We start from the raw sequence: 17,891 nt of genomic DNA, 5'->3' as shown, positions 1-17,891 counted from the left end.
AATGCCTTAGTATCTGCATACAACCTAAGCATATGCACCGGTATAGTTTAAAGCCCCTCTAGATTACTTATAATACCTAATACAATGTAATGCCACGTAAAGAGTTGCCAGGGTGTGGGAAATTTAAGTTTTGCTTGAATGGCCCAGGTCTCAGGCTTTGGGAACTCTTTGAGTTTGGTTAGCTGTTCAGGGGGAACGGGGGCTAGCCAAGACAGAGGAAGCAGCAGCAGGTACAGATTCCCCCTTCCTCCGTGGGTCAGTCTTGCCCCTCAGCCAGGCCCCACCAAGCCAGGAAGGAGGACAGGTGGCGGGACAGCTTCTCCAGGGCCAGAGCAGGTGAGAGGCTCAGCCTTCCAGGGCCTGGGTCTGGGAAATTTCTGGGATTCTTTTTCGAATATTTTGAATCCACAATTGGTTGAATTCGAGGATATGGAGGGCCGACTGTATACATATTATACGTGCATAAAATAAATACCAAGTCTGTGGTATTTTGTCATGGCAGGCCTGGCAAACTAATACAGCTCCGCGGCTTAAATAGGGGAAAATGCCCCTTGGTGAATTCTATTCCCAGAAGCACAACGCTCTGACCTAAATTCAGCTCTATGCACTGGTACGCTTTCCCTAGCAATGAACTCAGATCGTACGGAACCTCTACAATAGAAGGGCCTAACCCAAATTTGATCCTTTCCACTCAGCCATCGCTGCCTGGCCTACACCTTTGGGGTAGTGTTGGGCAGTGGGCTGCAGCCTGACAGACGTTTACAAGAAAAAGATGAGTGAGCCAAAGGGGACACTCTGGACAGACTGGATCCCTCTGTCTTTTCTCTCTTTTCTACTCACAGAGACCTACATCTTTCAAAAAGCCTTTTAAAATATAGAAATAATCACGAAAATGTATCGAGTGTGAAAAATTGAAGCAATGTAGAAGCATAGCAAATAAAAAGATATAACTTCATACCTACCCCAAATCCCACTTGCCTCTCCTGTCTCCTTCTAGAGTTTTTTCTATGCATTTACTTGCATATCTAATAGATACACACATATACTGTTTAAAGGAGGTGATTTTCACATAAATAGCATCATTCTGGACTTATTGTTTAGCAACATAGTTTTCTTACTAAAAAGGCATTTTGGAAAGCTTTCCCTGCCGGTTTACCTGTTCTGCTGCCCACCATAACCCCAGCATTTAGAACAGTGCCTGGCACAGCTGAATCTCAATGCATATTTGTTGAATGAATGAATGAATGGTGTTTATCCATATGCCAAATGACGGAAATTTAGATGGTCTTCGATCTTTCCCTGTTACACTTCAGGCTCAGCGCACATTCACACACGTCTATCATTTCACCTCATCCTCTCCTCAGTATTACAGGTTCTTTATCCTCAGTTCCCAGTCTCTTGTTGGAATCCTCTGCAACATTCCCTCTTCTGGGTTCCCAGCATGGCCGCCCCCTCTCCTGCAGGGTATATCCCGGTAGTGCTGGAACCCAAGCAGGACTCACAATGCCTGGGGCTGGCAGGTCAAGGGCACTTGTAAGCCAGCCTCCTGAATGGAGAGGTCTCTCCTGCAGCCTCCACTTGTCAGCTCCCACCCACCTGGCCCACTGACTGCTGCAACACCACAACCGCCCCCAAGGTCACCATGACATCCTAACTGCCCAATCCAACGGCACCTTCACACGCCTCGCCTTAGGCAAACTCTCTGCGACTTTTGACTCTGTGGACCACTCCCTTCCTTGTGATTTTTAAATCCAAAAATTTTGGACCATCTCCTTCTTGAAACTCTCTTCTCCCTTAGGTTGTACAACTTGGCCTGGGTCTCCTCCTAAGTCTTTCCAGCTCTTTCCTTAGCCTCTGCTCCTTTGTTCAACGTCAGGGCCCTGCCCAGGCCATCTTCCCTCCCCCTCGTGCCCTCCACCAGCCCCTAGATCACTGAGCGCACAACTGCGCTTCTGGCTCAGACCTCTTGCTAGCACCGGGCACACGTGGCTGCAGATCTAGGAGATAAACGCCCTGCAGGCTATGCGGTAAAGTGCTGTGGGAACTCACAATGCTGTCACGCACAAGGCATTTGCTGAGCCCACTTCAGTGGTTCTCAAAGTGGGGTCCAGGGGGAGCCCAAGACCCTTTCAGGGAGTCTTTAAGGTAAAAACTATTTCCATAATAATGCTTAGGTGTAATTTGGGTTTTTTCACTCTCATCCTCTCATGAGCGTACCATGAAGTATCCCAGAGGGTACCTGTTGTGATATTGTGACAGCTTGAATGTGGAAGCAGATATGAGAAGCAAGTGGTCTTCTATTAAATTGGCTGTTAAAGAGATTTGCAAAAAATGTAAATCAGTGCCAGTCTTCTTACAAATTTGGGGGGTTTTGGAAAATAGAGTTCTTTTTCATAAAATACATCATTTATATTAATATAATTGGTTTATTCTGATTTTAAAATAAATGAATATTTTTAAATTTCATAGTTTTAGTTTCTAATAAGGTACATATGCATAGATAGCTAGAACCCACATAAGCAAAATTTCTTTGGGGTCCTTAATAGTGGATGTCAAACCCTTCAGCATGAGAGGCAAGGCCCCTCACAACGGCTGCAACCCCTTCTCCAGTCTCAATGGCCACATACCTCTAGTTCAGTCTCACCTTTTCCCTGACCAGTGGCCAGTCCTTTTCTCTGAGGAAGGTTGTTCCCTTGGGCCAGGGTCCAGCTTTGGCCCAATGTCCACAGAGGAAGGGGACACTCACCCGCCCGGCAGGCCAGCCTCACACCAAGGATTGTTCACTGTCCCTGAAAGACCCTGGTCTCTCAGGCCTGGAGGCCTCCCCTCGGGTCCTTCCCACTGCGGAGCGCCTGCCCCTCCTCCACCAGACCGAACCCCACTGTCACCTCCTCTGAGAAACCTTCCCAGTCCTGGCGGCCCCAGTCGCTCCCACCTCCACCCCTCCCTGCTTACGCCTGCTCTGTAGCACTTATTTGGGTTTGGAAGAGAGAGAGAAGGGAGGCTTGAGAGGATGGGTGGAAGAAAGAAAAGAGGGAGGGAACACAAACGAGAGAAAAGGAAAGAGAAGAAAGACAGTACAGGCAACACGAACGTAAAAGTCTGTATTCACGTTGTTCTTCGTTTCCATGTCGCCTTCTTGTAGAGACTCTTACTTGAACTTCCCATCATCCCTGGTGGTTAGACAGGGTAGATAAAAGTACTCCCTTCTCACAGATGAAGAAACTGAGGTTCAGAGTGGTACAGAGTAAAGGCTATACAGCTACTAAATGGCAGAGACTGACCATAAGTAGATGCCCAAAATAATGGGTTGCTTTGAGTTGTGTTCAGGACCTTGCCATCACAGAAATGGAAAAACCAAAATATGACTGTGTCAGGTGACTTCTCTTGGGTCACCAAGTAACAGCTACGAGGAGAGTCCACATTTGTTTTGTGACTTTGCGTTCTGGTATGACAGAAACGTGAATATTTTCAAACTGAAAAAACTTGGCCTCTTCCCCTGGGGCAGGGGAGAGGGAGTGGGACCTGACCTTGGCAGCTCCCCACAGAACCCTCAGGTTTCAACAGGGCTCCTTTTCTGAGCAGACTTCTGAAAGGCTATGTGTGGGACAGGAGGGCTGTTTTTACACAAAATTAACTGAAAGAATTCACCTACTTCAGAGGCTTCCCCCCCCCTCCTTGAGACTTTAACTTCATTTCCTCATAAAATTTCCAAATAAGGGAGAACACGGGGGTGGGAGGCCGCTCTCCGCAGCCTCAGGTCACAACCCTCCCCCTTCAGCTGTGTCGGCCCTTGAGCTGCACCACTGCCAGCAGCTACTTTTTCCTTTCTATTTTTAAGACCTGAAAGTATGAACAATTTCATCTTAGTTTTCTTCCTCAATCTTGACTGGAAGTCACAAACAGCACAGATGATTAGTGACACTTTGAAAATCTTCCCAGGTCTCCTGAGCTCTGACAACGGTCAGTGTGGCACGCTGCTCTGTGCTCAGTGTCCAGGCTGTGGAGGTGGGTTCAGGACCTGACAGAACAGCAGGAAAGGAGGGGAGGGACACCTCACAAGTGGAACAACGGGGGTCAGATCAGGTCTTCTAGAATCAGCCAATCCAGAGGGAGGGGCTCTGGGCCAAAAAGGCTGTAACCTCTGGCTGGAAGAGCCCCTAAGGAAAAAAATAAATGAGAAACAGAAGGATGAGAAAATGAGAGGGATAAGAGCTGTAGAGAAACAGCAGCTCACATGGGCACTGTGTTTTCTAGTTACAAGTGCCTGCTGGTATGTCACCTTTGGAAAATCCCAAAGTCCCTGGGACATGGAAAGAGTTCCTCACGTTGCAGGTGACAAGACTGAGGGAAAGAGAAGTTTTGATGCTGTACCCAGGATCCCACAGCTAATGGATGGGAGAGACTAGGCTCCCAAGGGCGTCCCAATTCCTGCCAGAGGGTGCAGTCCAGGGCTGCTCGGCGGCCACAGAGCAGGGCCAGCCCTCATTCAACACACGACACTGACCCCAAGTCCGTTCCTGGGTCGCCTTTGCCAGCTCCAGGGAAACCTACCACAGACACCCATCAGAAGTCACCCACTATGCTGAGGAGAAAGTTCTAAACAGGGTCCACGCCGAAGTTTTCTGGTTCAGCTCAGATCTAGAGGCCCTCAGGGAAGCTGTCAGAGTTTGAAGAATTCACAGAGAGGCAAAGACTTCAGCCCGTGAGATTTGTGGTTTGGGTCTGGTCTTTTTTTTTTAACGGAATTATAATTTTTTTAAATCGTGGCAAAGTGGTCATAATATAAAATTTACCGTTTTAACGATTTTTAAGAGTGCATTTCAGCGGCATTAAGCAACCATCACCACCATCCATCTCCAGAGCTTTTTCATCTTCCAAAATGGAAAGTTTCTCCCCATTAAACACTAAGTCCCCACCCCCTCCCTTAACCCCTGGTAAGCACGGTTCTACTTTGTGTCTTTATGAATTTGACCTCTCCGGGTACTTCATATAAGTGGAATCATACAGTATTTGTCCTTCTGTGACTGGCTTCTCTCATTTGTCATAATGTCCTCAAGGTTCATCCATGTTGTAGCAGGTGTCAGAATTTCCTTCCTTTCTAAGGCAGGAAATAATAATACTCCATTGTGCGTATATAGCACATTGTGTTTATCCATCCATCCATCCACTCAAGCAACCCAAGTGGCACCTGGGCTGCTGCCACGCTTTGGCTGTTGTGAATAGGGTAGCTGTGAGCCTGGGTGGACTGGCTTGGTCTTTGTTTTCCCCTCAAACTTGTCTCCTGCTCTTGTGTGCTGTCGTAGGTTACTTCAGGCATACACACAAGTATTTACAGTCCTGATCCCAGGGCAACTCTGAAGCAAAGTTTAAAACAAAACCCTCTACTAAATGCCACTCCCAGACGCAAGAGGGAGGGGATATGGGGATATAAGTATACGTATAGCTGATTCACTTTGTGATACAGCAGAAACTAACACAACATTGTAAAGCAATCATAGTCCAATAAAAATGTTAAAAAAAAAAAATTCCACTCTAGGGCTTCCCTGGTGGCGCAGTGGTTGAGAGTCCGCCTGCCGATGCAGGGGACATGGTTCGTGCCCTGGTCCGGGAAGATCCCACATGCCACGGAGCGGCTGGGCCCGTGAGCCATGGCCGCTGAGCCTGCGCGTCCGGAGCCTGTGCTCCGCAACGGGAGAGGCCACAACAGTGAGAGGTCTGCGTACCACAAAAAAAAAAAAAAAATGCCACTCCCAACCTATTCACGTGCCAGGTGTTGGCACTCCCACCTTGGCAACGTCTGGCCCTGGAGAAGAGGTCATATCTTAGGGTTCATGGCCAAGCATTCTAATGGCTCCAGGGAACTGGCCAAAATTACATTCACTGCCATCAGGTGAAGACTTATTTCCATGTCCTCACAGGCCTTCTTGAAGCCCACAGGGTCATCTTCTAGAGGAGACGGCATTTGGGGCCACTGCCAAACGTTCCTGATCTGCCAGGAAACTAGACACCTGCCAAAAAGCATCTAGTCTAGGAGATACTTTCAGGAGCACGGAGACAGGTTTCAGATGTGCTTGAGAGCTCTAGTTCTTCTGAGTTCATAAAATTAAAACATCTTCAAAGACCACAGCAAGAGTTTTTACTTAAACTGAAGAGCTTCCTCTCATTAATCTTTCTCCCACAAAAGCCCTCTTTTTAAAAATAATAACAGAAAGCTTACTGAGAATTTTTTTATGTGCTAGACATGGTGCTCACACTTGACAAATTCTCATTCAGTCCTATGACAACCCTTCAAGGGAGGTACACAAAAGCCCTCTTGACATTAACTACAATTTTGCTAGAATGAGCAAGGTTTCACCCAAAGGAGGTTAAAGATGCTTACCTAATTGTTTTCTGCTGAGCCCTCAAAGTAATTGAAGGAGATGATATTGCTAGGACGCCACGCATCCAAGAACTGCCCCCCCTTCCCCGTGTGCTCTGTCTCTCTCCTCCCACCCCTGGACCCAAGTCTGACAGCATTCTGTCACACTGAAGGATGGCCAGGGGACATGCACTCACCAGCAGGGCGTGTTGAGGGCCCTCACAGTGGATGCTGTGCTCCCCTCAGCAGCGGTCACACACTGTCCTCCCTGCTGGCCAGGTGTCCCCGAGGCCCGGGGAGCCACTTCAGGTCAAAGCTCCACTTCCTTTCACCAGAGTCATGTTCAGCTGCAAAGGTAGTTTTGCTTTGCACTTAAAAAAAAAAAGGAAAGGAAGAAAGCAATCAGATGAGGGAGGGAGATAAAGCCTGCGCCTCAGCATGAGTCACTGAATCAAAGTTCAACAACCACATGCAAAACACGCTCTGTGAGGGCAGGGCTGGCCGCAGACAAAAGCATGAGCTCTCTGGCCTCCGACAGTGGACACAGCTGCTCCCACTCGTGCCGCCAGAGGAGAAGAGCATCTGAGCCTAGATGCTCCTTAAGAGGCTGGGTGTTCACAACTTCACAAACAAAACTACAGCATGGGGCTTCCCTGGTGGCGCAGTGGTTGAGAGTCCGCCTGCCGATACAGGGGACACGGGTTCGTGCCCCGGTCCGGGAGGATCCCACGTGCCGCGGAGCGGCTGGGCCCGTGAGCCATGGCCGCTGAGCCTGCGCGTCCGGAGCCTGTGCTCCGCAACGGGAGAGGCCACAGCCGTGAGAGGCCCGCATACCGCAAAACAAAACAAAACAAACAAACAAAAAATACAGAATGCAGGAGCCAAGAGGGGGCAGGGCAGGGAGAGAACAGACATGGCTGTGGAGACTCGGTGCAGGGGGGTGTGGGCAAGTGCCTGCCATCACAGGGGTCCCAGGCACGTCACAAAGTCCTTCCAGCTCGAGGATCAGGGCACTGGCCTCTGTTGGGGATTATATGACCCTGGGCTCCCCTCTCTGCAGCCCTGTATGGGGTGTGCAGCTGCTTCTCTCTCACTGTGGCAGGAGGAGCCTAACCCTGGACACCGTGACCCCAGCATCCTGCAGCCCAGCTTGCTGCAGCCTCAACAGGTACAGGCAACAGACCCCGAGCTCTGTGGTTATCTCCTGCATTGGAGCATGCCCATCAGGGGTCAGAATAAGAGGAAGGAACACAATCAAATCCCAGAGCAGCCCACCTGCCAGCAAGTGACAACGCCCCTAAAGTGACCTGTCCAGAAATGCACAGTCAGCCAGATGGTCAAGCTGAGTTTAGATCCTGGGAGTTGGTGCCGAGGAAATAAAGTCACAAGTTCCCAGACCTTTGCTGCTTTTCTTTATTTATTCCCCGTCTGTCTCCCACAGAAGATTGGACGCAGTCTGGAATATTAAAGCACCTATAGAATGGATCATCTAAATTAAAAAAAGTACAATCAGAGGAGGGGAGGGATAAATTAGGAGTTTGGGACTAACATCAACGCACCACTATATATAAAATAGATAAGCAACAAGGACCTACTGTATAGCACAGGGAATACACTCAATATTTTGTAATAACCTGTAAGGGAAAAGAATCTGAAATATATATATATATATATATATATATATATATATATATATATATATATATATAACCGAATCACTTCGTTGAACACCTGAAACTAACACAACATTGTAAATCAACTATACTCCAATTTTTTTTAAATGATGAATATTCATAAAATTAATAAAATTAAAAGTACAATCAGAAATCTTTCAAAGAAAAAAAGAACATGTACTAGAACCTGGATGAAAATAGTCACCTCATTTGAACACTAATCATAGCTTTGAAATGTGGGGCACATGGATTTTCTAAAATAAACTGCCATGTGTCCAGCCCCTGCAGTATATTTGTTAACGTTCCGTCAAAGTTTCCTAATCCCACAATAGCTCTACGCATAGGAATTATTATTCCCATTTTTGAGATGAGGTCATCGGGGTTGAGGAAGGGTAACTAAACTGCCCAAGTTCACTCCGTAAGTGGCTGAGTCAGGATTGAAACCCAGGGCCGTCAGGCTTCAAAATACTCTTTTCTTTTCTTTTTTTTAATTTAGGCTGCGCCAGGTCTTAGTTGCGGAATCTTCATCGCGGCATGTTTAGTTGCCGCATGAGGGATCTTTAGTGGGGGCATGCGGACTCTTAGTTGCCACATGTATGTGGTATCTAGTTCCCAGACGAGGGATCGAACCCTGGCCCCCTGCATTGGGAGCGCAGATTCTTACCCACTGGACCACGAGGGAAATCCCCAAAATACACTCTTTACATGGTCACGTGTAGCGTCTCAGCTCCCACCCCCTAGTAAAGCACGCACAGTTTTCAAGAGAAGTAAATATTTTCCTGGTACTAAATTTTAGGAGCAATCAAAGTCCTTATGTTAAGTAACATATCAGACAATATCTTCAGCTCGAGTCCTGTAGAAGAGGCATGGGCCATCAAATGCCCCTTCTTTACTGGAAGCCTCCGTCAAAGCGGAATTGTCACACCTCAACTCAGGAGAGGGTTTCTGTGGGGAAATGACCTAACGTTGTCCAAGAGCCTTGTTCTCTGTCTAGCCAAATAAAGCTATAGAACTCAGAGCCACACACTGCAAAGGGGCTCCTTGGACCATCTCTCCCAAATACCGGATTCTGAGCCACAATATTTTTACGTACAGGATAGAAACCCGTCAAGGAAGGAATTCTCTGCGGAGATTGTCAAGTGCCACCATGCTATGAACTTAATAAAAGATGAACCTGGGCGGTGAACCTTATGAATCCTGATCTGTGTCAACCCCAGGCGAGGGGCACCTCTGCACAGGACAGGCACCACAGTGGCCAGCAGCTAACAGTTTCGCCAAAAAGATGCTTGAATCTGCTCAACTATCAGACAAGTAAGTATTTGGCAGACATCCTAGAATTCTGTGTCTGAAATCTTGGAGATGTTATGTAGACCAGAAAAATTATTACTTAGCTGGCTTCCTGAGAAAAGAGCCACCATCTGGTGACTTTAAATAACATAATCTGATTTAAAGAAATCTCACCTTGATTCCTCTACAGCTAAAATGACTTAGCTGCCACCACTCTGAGAAGCCAAAAGATTTGCACCACTGTTTTAGGTTATTTCTCCCCAGTTGTAACTTGCCAGAGGTTACAATTTTAGGTACTGTATCACTCACCCCAAACTAGACTCTGTCTACGGTAGACTGAAAAGAGGACAGCAGCTTCCCACTTGCAGAGGTAACTGGGTCAATGTCTACATGTCTCTAAAGCTATTAGACTTGGAGAACAGTGGCACACTTCCTTCTTCTGCTCTGTTTAAGACTGGCACTGAGTCTGACCTGAGGCTATTTTTTCTGCACTCTGGCCCTCGTTGTAAGAGACAGAGGTCTGTACTTTCAGGAAGCAGCCTGGAGGTGTTGAGACAGTACTCCTAAATGTGGGGTACAGACCCTCCCCAGAGAGGAACACATGAACGCGCGGGCAGACGGCATGGGCTGTTTCAGGACCCTGGGAGCCTGCAGATGGACCCAGGGCAGGAGCCCTGGCTTGGCTACCTCCCGTCTACGTATAGCATCAGTGAGCACCAAGAACAGTCTTATTGTATGATCTGTTTTCTCTGTGAGCTGAAACAGGGCGCAGCTGTTTGTAGCTAGGGCGCGCAAAGGCTCAGCCCTGCTGGAGGCCACCCAGCTTCCTCCCCAGAGACTGCGCTGCTGGCAGCGCGTGGGAGTTCTTGTTTCTCTGTCACCCCACGAACATCTGAGCCTGTGAGACTTTTTGCTTCTTGCCAACCTGATGTGTGAGAAATGGTATGTCACGTCTCATGGTTATTTTAACTTTTATTTCCCCGATTACTAGTGAACTTGAGGATTTTTTCATATGTTCACGGAGAGCACAGTTTTCTTCTTTTTTCCCTCTATTGCCCATTTTCCTACTGCGTAGTCTTTTCCTTATTAATTGGTATTAACCTGCATATATTCTTCCTACTAATCCTTTATCTTTTGTATATGTTTTGTATATGTATATCTTTTGTAGCTTTCAGCTCCCAGTCAAATGCTTGTCTTTTTAGCTTTGTTTATGATGTTTTGGGGCCTGCAGATGTTTTTCCTTTCATGTAGTCAAATCTACTGGCTTTTCCTTCATCATTTGTGCTTTTTGAATCTTGTTTAAGAAATCCTTCCCCATCCTGAGATTGTAAAGATATTTTCCTAGATTTTCTCTAAAGTTGTAAGTTTCTATTTTTCATAATCAGATCTTTTATCATGATCTGGATTTTTTTTTTTTTTTTTTTTACAAATTGTATGAGAAAAGGCCTAAGCTTATCAGGATAGGCAGTTTGGTGTCATGAACTTGAAGTCCGGCTGCCCTGTCACTTACTAGCTGTGTGACCTTGAGCAAATTATTTAACCTCCCTGTGCCTCCATTTCCTCATGTGTAAAATGGGGATAATAATTACACCTATCTCACAAGGATATCGTGATAATTAAATTAATTAATGCACACAGAGTGCTTAGAACAGTGCTTGGCATAGAGTAAGTGCTTAATAGTTAGATGTTATTATTATGAGCACAAATTTTAATGAAGATAGGATTACCAGAACTTATGATGGCCAAGTCTAGCACCCAGGGAACACTGCAAAACTGTCAGAGGGCTACAGAGACAAGTAGAACAACCTTCTGGGTCATCAACAGGGAAGTGTACGTCCACTAACCACACAGAAGCAAGTGGGGAAGCTGCTGTCATTGTTCTATCACTTAGCCAATAATCTAACCTCAGTTGTTATTGGCTTAGCCCAATAATCTCATTTAAAACAATTGTGCATTTAAAACAATTTTTGTTATTAAATAAAATCTATGTGTCACTTTCTTTGAGTTCTACCTGAGATGTTACCATAAACAAGTGCAGGGATCAAGGCAATAAACACATTGCTTAAAAAAAAAAAATTGCTAAATTCGTTTCACTTTCATTTCACACCACGCACCAGGCTGAGAACATAAACACCAACAAAACAAAGTTTCTGCCCCCTAAGTGACATGATTGTCAACAAAGAATGACAGAGACACTGTAAATGTTAGCGTGAAGCAGCGTTAGACTAAAGCAACCTCGGCACCACTGATGTCATGGGCTGGATAATTCTTTGCGGTGGGTGCTGCCCTGTGCGGGGTAGGACGTTCATCTGGCCTCTACCCACTAGATTCCAGCGGCGCAACCTTCCACATGGTGACAACTAAAAATGGGCCCAGACATTGTCAAGTGTCCCCTGGGGGTAAAATCGCCCCTGATTCAGAACTGCTGGGCAAGAGGTTCCGTCAACGAGGAAGTACTGACTGCACGAGGGGCGGAGGAGGCCTCGTGGAGGAGAGGGTGGCTTGGGTGACTTTGAAGGAGAGGCCAGAGTGTCCCGAGAGAAGGCTGGGTTCTCTGGGATATTCCAGATGGAGGGAAATCTAGGCAGAGGCTCAGAGGGACAGGAAGCATGCCCAGCGCCCTGGGGCTGAGGCTCGGGCCCAAGGGGAAACAACTCAGCTCAGGAAAAACTTACGCTTTTTTTTTTTTTTTAGGAAGCATTTTCATTTTTTAAAATACAATTAACTGAATCATTAATATGTTCTTTCACACATGGGTTGTTTTGTCATGATTTCCATTTCTGGGCCGTCATGAAGCTACCAGGTTGGGAAAACAGAGGGTATCAGAGTACTCGAAGTTATCAAGAGAAGAGCCTGGGGCTTCCCTGGTGGAGCAGTGGTTGAGAGTCCGCCTGCCGATGCAGGGGACACAGGTTCGTGCCCCAGTCCAGGAAGATCCCACACGCCGCGGAGCGGCTGGGTCCGTGAGCCATGGCCGCTGAGCCTGCACGTCCGGAGCCTGTGCTCCGCAACGGGAGAGGCCACAACAGTGAGAGGCCCGCGTACCGCAAAAAAAAAGAGAACAGCCTGGCCTTTCAAAGGTCATCTAATCTTTGAAGCATCTCAGACCTTCTTACCAACCAGAAGTAAGAAAAGTACCGGTTTTCCAGGGCACTGTCCAACTGACTCTATTCTTTCTCCACCCTTGGCTACCGAATTCGTTGCCCCATTGTTTAGTGTCTGAGTCGCTGACTGAGGGCTCGAATGCCTTTGTGTTTGGTCCTGGAGACAGTCTCTACTTAGATCGTGAGATTGCATCTATGTAATTATAATAAGTTGGCATTTGGGAAAAGCTCCCTAAAGCTGCTGCAACCACACCTACAGTTTCAGTTGACTCTGGGGAACCCACATTTTCTGGAGTCCGTAGTTGTCTCACAAAAAGCCTTGAGGGAAATATGAGATGGTCTAACACTCTAGCCATTGCAAGGAAGAGAGACCGTGAATCAAAAGGTGTGAGGCCTATGGGAAACAGGTGGAGGAACCCAGGTTAAGGGCGTAGAATGAGTGACAATACTTGTGTTCAGATAAAGCACTACTCTGGGTCTAATGACAGCAGATGTCAGTGGTCACATTTGAACACCTGCAACACATTCTACGTCTAGAAACTTGGGCTCTAAGGCTCAGCTCCATATTCTCTTAACAGCATCTTTTCTGGCCTCTGGCCAAAGTGCTACAGAGGCTTTTCTTGGACTTTGCAACACCTCACTCCTTGCAGTGGGTTGAATTGTGCCCCCCAAAAAGATATGTTCAAGTCCTCACCTCCAACATCTGTGAATGTGACTTTACTTGGACATAGGGTCTTTGCAGATGTAATCAAGCCAAGGTGCTGTTGCACTGGATGCGGGTGGCCACCACATCCAATGACTAGTGTCTTTACAAGAGAAAAGATCTGGATACAGAGACACAGAAGAGCTGCCGGGAGGAAGGCCAGGTGAAGAGAAGCAGAGATTGGAGTGATGCAGCTGTAAGCACCAGAAGCTAGGAAGAGGCGAGTTAAGATTCTTCCCTAGATCTTTCAAAGGGAGCAGGGCCCTGCTGACACTTTGACTTTGGACTTCTAGCCTCCAGAACTGTGAGAATCAACCTCTGTTGTTTTAAGCCACCCAGTTGGTGGTAATATGTAATGGCAGCCCTAGGAAACGAATACACCCCTTAACCTCCAAAACGCCTTCCCTCAGGGCTCTTAGCCGTGGTAACCGCTGACTAAGCTAAGCACACTCCTCCTGTGTAGTGGGAAGAGTTGAGTCCTTGCGCCCAAGGGCTGCTTGGCCGGCCGAGAAGCGGCTGTCTGCACGTGATGCACACGGCCTGTGCCTACACATGCTGGGGTGTGCCGCAAGAAGACATCTAAGACAAGCCCGAAGATCAAGCAGGTTTTACGGGGATGCCTGTCACATTCTTTCCCATAAGCACACGCTAGGGGAAAAGGCCATGAATGTGTGTCTCTGGTTTATTTTCAGAGAATGAATAGTAGATAATTATCAACATAATAATGAAACACCACTTATGATCAAGTTAAAAACACATTACTGGTCTTCCCTGGTGGCGCAGTGGTTGAGAGTCCACCTGCCGATGCAGGGGACACAGGTTCGTGCCCCGGTCCGGGAGGATCCCACATGCCGCAGAGCGGCTGGGCCCGTGAGCCATGGCCGCTGAGCCTGTGCGTCCGGAGCCTGTGCTCCGCAACGGGAGAGGTCACAACAGTGAGAGGCCCGCGTTCCGCAAAAGAAACCACATTACTGCCATCTGCTGAGATCGCAGAATCTGTGGGCTGGTTTCCCACGAAGGTGAGGCACTCTCTTGCGTGTCAGATGTGCAGAGATGAATCTGACGAGGTGCCTGTTCTCAGGACGGTTCCAGGCTAGCCCTACACACACATCCCACCAACGCAGTACGAAGTGAGCAGCCCTCAGCCAGGGGGTCTCCATTCCGACCCTACACCATATCGAAGTTTTACTAAAAGCATGTCCATCTACCACCATTCCAAAGATATTTGAATTGTTTTCTGTAATGCTCAATGAGTGATTATGTCGCCAAGATTGTATGAGTTTTACAAATTTTATTGGGCGGCCCATTCCACGTTCTGCACCAACTTGGATATCAAACGCAGAAGGTGTCAGCGTATATACATCGTCTCCCCTGGGAAGCCTGCTTTGATGTAAATCTGGATTGGGGGCTATGTGTCAATAGATGACAAATGGATCATACGCGGTGCCATCTGAGGAATCTGGTGCCAACCCTTGAGTAACTATACACGACTCCCAGAGTAACTTTCTCAACTATCCCAGTGCCGCTTCCTTTGTTAGGAATATGTTCTGCTTTTCCACTGCCTGGCAAATCAAGTCCAAGGTGCCCAGTTTTGCATTCAGCTCACTCCCTTCCCTAATCTCCTCCCGCCTTTCCACGCTCTCTGCTTCACAGTCCTCTGCTTTAGTCAGACCAGCAGATTACTCTCCCTCCACTTCTTGCCTTTTGACTTGTTTTCTGACTTGGAATCCCAAGCTCTCTCCACCAGATCACACTGCCTGGAGGAAACAAAATTAAACAAAATTTTTCTCTTTTTCAGGAACCAGAGGTCATTGTGGTCTTTTTCTAGATTCACAACAATGAAGAGGCACTTTTCTAACTTCCCATTTTATGGAAGCTCTCTTGCTCGTAAGTTACCATATTTTTGATTCTTTCTGTATCTTGAGCATCCTAGTGTCCTAGGTAAAATAAATAATAGCAACACAACCTTGTAATTGCACATAAAACATCTCTCATAAACTCTGCCCATCTGCCCATTCAATGCACAAGGAATAGGAGAGGAAGCAAAGATAAAATTAAACCTAATTAGCAGTCCTGGGTGGGTAAGGTAGGGTAAGAGCAAAGAGTGTCCCACTAGAAGGAATAATTGAGGTTACTTGCTTTTTAAAAAGGGCAATTTTAAAAATTAAGGGGATCTCCATATTCTATCATTTAACAACAGGAAGCACAAGCTTCTCTAAAATTTCCCATCAAAACATGGTTTCATAGCAACGGCTACTGAAAGGTAAGTCTTCTGTGATTTCGATTTTACTATCTATAATGCATTCTTTGTGACTCGATCTAGGTGGGTAAGAAATGTCAAATTCAAGATTAAAAATTTTTTATGATGAGTGGAAAACATAGGTATGAAATATATCTTTCAGTAATAAAAAGCAACCAATTTACTAAAAGACGTTTGTGAAAGTATGGACCTATTTAAAGTTTCTCTTCTTTTAGCCTTTAATAGTTCCGATCAAAATCTTTGAAAATTCAACGGGTAAGGGAGATCAAACCTGAAAGTTTACAGCAAAGTTACAAGGAATGAGCAATTTTGTCCCAAAATAACTATTTTTTTCCTCTTAAAGATAAAAATATATACCTACAGCTCACTTTTTTTTTTTTTTTAAGCAAAAGTAAGATATTACTGGAGCCTGGTTTTAAGAGTTCACCTAAAACCTAGAGAAGCAAAACAGAAGAAGCAGGAAACATGGTCACTTTACCCTACTTGTTAGTAATACTAACATAGCACCACAGCTGCCCTGTATCTAGTCAAGGAGACTTGATGGACACTGTAATTAGAGGTCATCACCATTAAAAACACTTTCTGATTAATAGGACTCAGTGTTTCCATACATACAACTTTGTTAAAACTAGAGTCTTTCATACCTAAGATATCAGCTATTGCAATTAAGGATAGTTTTTCCTTGAAACAATAGGTTCAGAAATTTTTAATACTTTTATTCTTCCCACTGAACCTATTGAATTCAAGTTTTAGTTATCAGTAAGTTTTTTCTTCTCATGACTCCTGTCACAGTCAGCAATCATTTCTCTCTTGCTCATTCATCTTTCAAACCACATTTTAGAATCTTCTGCGTGGACAATATTTATTTTTCTATATTCAGGGTGACAGTTTCTTATGTAATGTCATTACAGTTTTCTTCTATTGGTGGCTAAGGGTTATGTATACTAGCGGAGAGACGTCTGCTCTTAGCAGTGTGGTGGGCTGGATATTCTGAACTGTAACCATTCACATTCCCCTCTCCCTACACATGCCAGATAAATCCACATGTAAGATAAATCCAGATAAGTTCCAGCAGTCATACTTTAAATGCATTGATGAGATTGTAAGACAGTTGGGGAAACTCCTCAAGATCAAAAATATATGAACAAAATGGTAAGCAAACCACCACCAGCCCTCAATGTAGAGCTTTGGGGACTAACAGCCTCAGGCCACAGTGATGAAAGACATTGATGAAGACTAGACTTTTGGCTTGAAAGAAAGTTCAGAAACTGAATCTAAGATTTTCACATGAAGCCAGGAGATTAGAAGAGAAGGACTAGGCTAGGAAAAAAAAAAATCTTCAGGCATCTTCCCAGCTCTGCAATGATGGAGATGGGGATAGATCCTAATAATAGACTTATCTTCCCTAATATTTTGTAAACTCTCACTAGATTCTGTGGTTCAAAAGTACACTATGTATGCCCATGGAAATAGTAAGCCAAGAAATTAAAATGGCCCCAAGTGATAACATCACCTGGAGCCTAAAAAATAAACAGAAATCTTCTTTGGAGAAAAGCATCCTCAATTTACATACCTTGGGAGTCCCAAATTATGCATCCCCCATTTAAAAAAACATCAGAAACACAAAATAATCCACTATGCACAAGTCAGCAGAAAAAAACTAGATTCAAATTCTCAAAAAATGTAGATATTGGAATTGTCAAAAACACAATATTAAGTAACCATGGAAACAAAACAGAATGGAAATAAATAAGCAAGGAAAATGTAAAATAACCATACAGGCTTTTCTCACCTTCTGAGATGGTCCACGCTCTGTCCGTGGAGTGTTTCTCTCTAAATAAATCCGCTTCTTACCTATCAAAATAAATAAATAAAAATAAGCATACAAATTTGAAAAAGAATTAAATGGGACTTCTAAAAATGAATCACTGAAATCAAAAATTCATTGGATGGATTAAATAGCCGATTATGTTTATAGGAAGAAAGAAAGAATCAGTGACCTGGAATATAGACCTGAAGAAATTATTCAGAAAACACCATATGGAAAATGAGAGTTAAGATTCAAAGAACCGAATGAGAAGGTTTAACAAAAAACTGATTGGAATTGCAAAAGGAAAGAATAGAATGAATAGAGGAGAGGCAATATTATAGAGAAGTTTCCAGAATGGTGAAAAGTATGAAGCCATCAAACATAGAAATTATATACCAAGAATGATAAATAAAATAAATCCACACCTAGACACATCATAGTGAAACTCTAGAATACCAAAGACAAAGAAAAACCTTTAAAAGCTGCCATAGCCTTTTCAACAAATCATGCTAGAGTGAGTGGATATCCATAAAAGAACCTCAACCTAAGTATTACCTCTTACTCAAAAGTTAACTCAAGGGCTTCCCTGGTGGCGCAGTGGTTGAGAGTCTGCCGATGCAGGGGACACAGGTTCGTGCCCCGGTCCGGGAAGATCCCACATGCTGCGGAGCGGCTGGGCCCGTGAGCCATGGC

General features: G+C 45.4%; 1 protein-coding gene across 2 annotated transcripts in view; it reads right to left on the bottom strand.

Annotated features, from left to right (window-relative positions):
• Nucleotides 1–17,816, bottom strand: part of ZC3H12D (zinc finger CCCH-type containing 12D) — a 45,205-nt gene extending 27,389 nt beyond the window's left edge. The window contains exons 1-2 of one of the 2 annotated variants that reach the window (XM_067701803.1): nt 17,181–17,816; nt 6,559–7,850 (exon numbers count right to left, since the gene is read on the bottom strand). The gene's annotated coding sequence lies outside the window, so the exon portion shown is untranslated. The remainder of the gene's footprint in view (nt 1–6,558; nt 7,851–17,180) is intronic. The other variant, XM_067701804.1, reaches the window with a different exon arrangement.
• Between the last annotated feature and the right edge of the window lie 75 nt (nt 17,817–17,891).

This window comes from Pseudorca crassidens, chromosome 13 (genome assembly GCF_039906515.1).
Source record: "Pseudorca crassidens isolate mPseCra1 chromosome 13, mPseCra1.hap1, whole genome shotgun sequence".
Classification (NCBI taxonomy): domain Eukaryota; kingdom Metazoa; phylum Chordata; class Mammalia; order Artiodactyla; family Delphinidae; genus Pseudorca; species Pseudorca crassidens.
The sequence above is the reverse complement of the archived record's forward strand: the minus strand, read 5'-3'. Positions and strand labels throughout refer to the sequence as shown.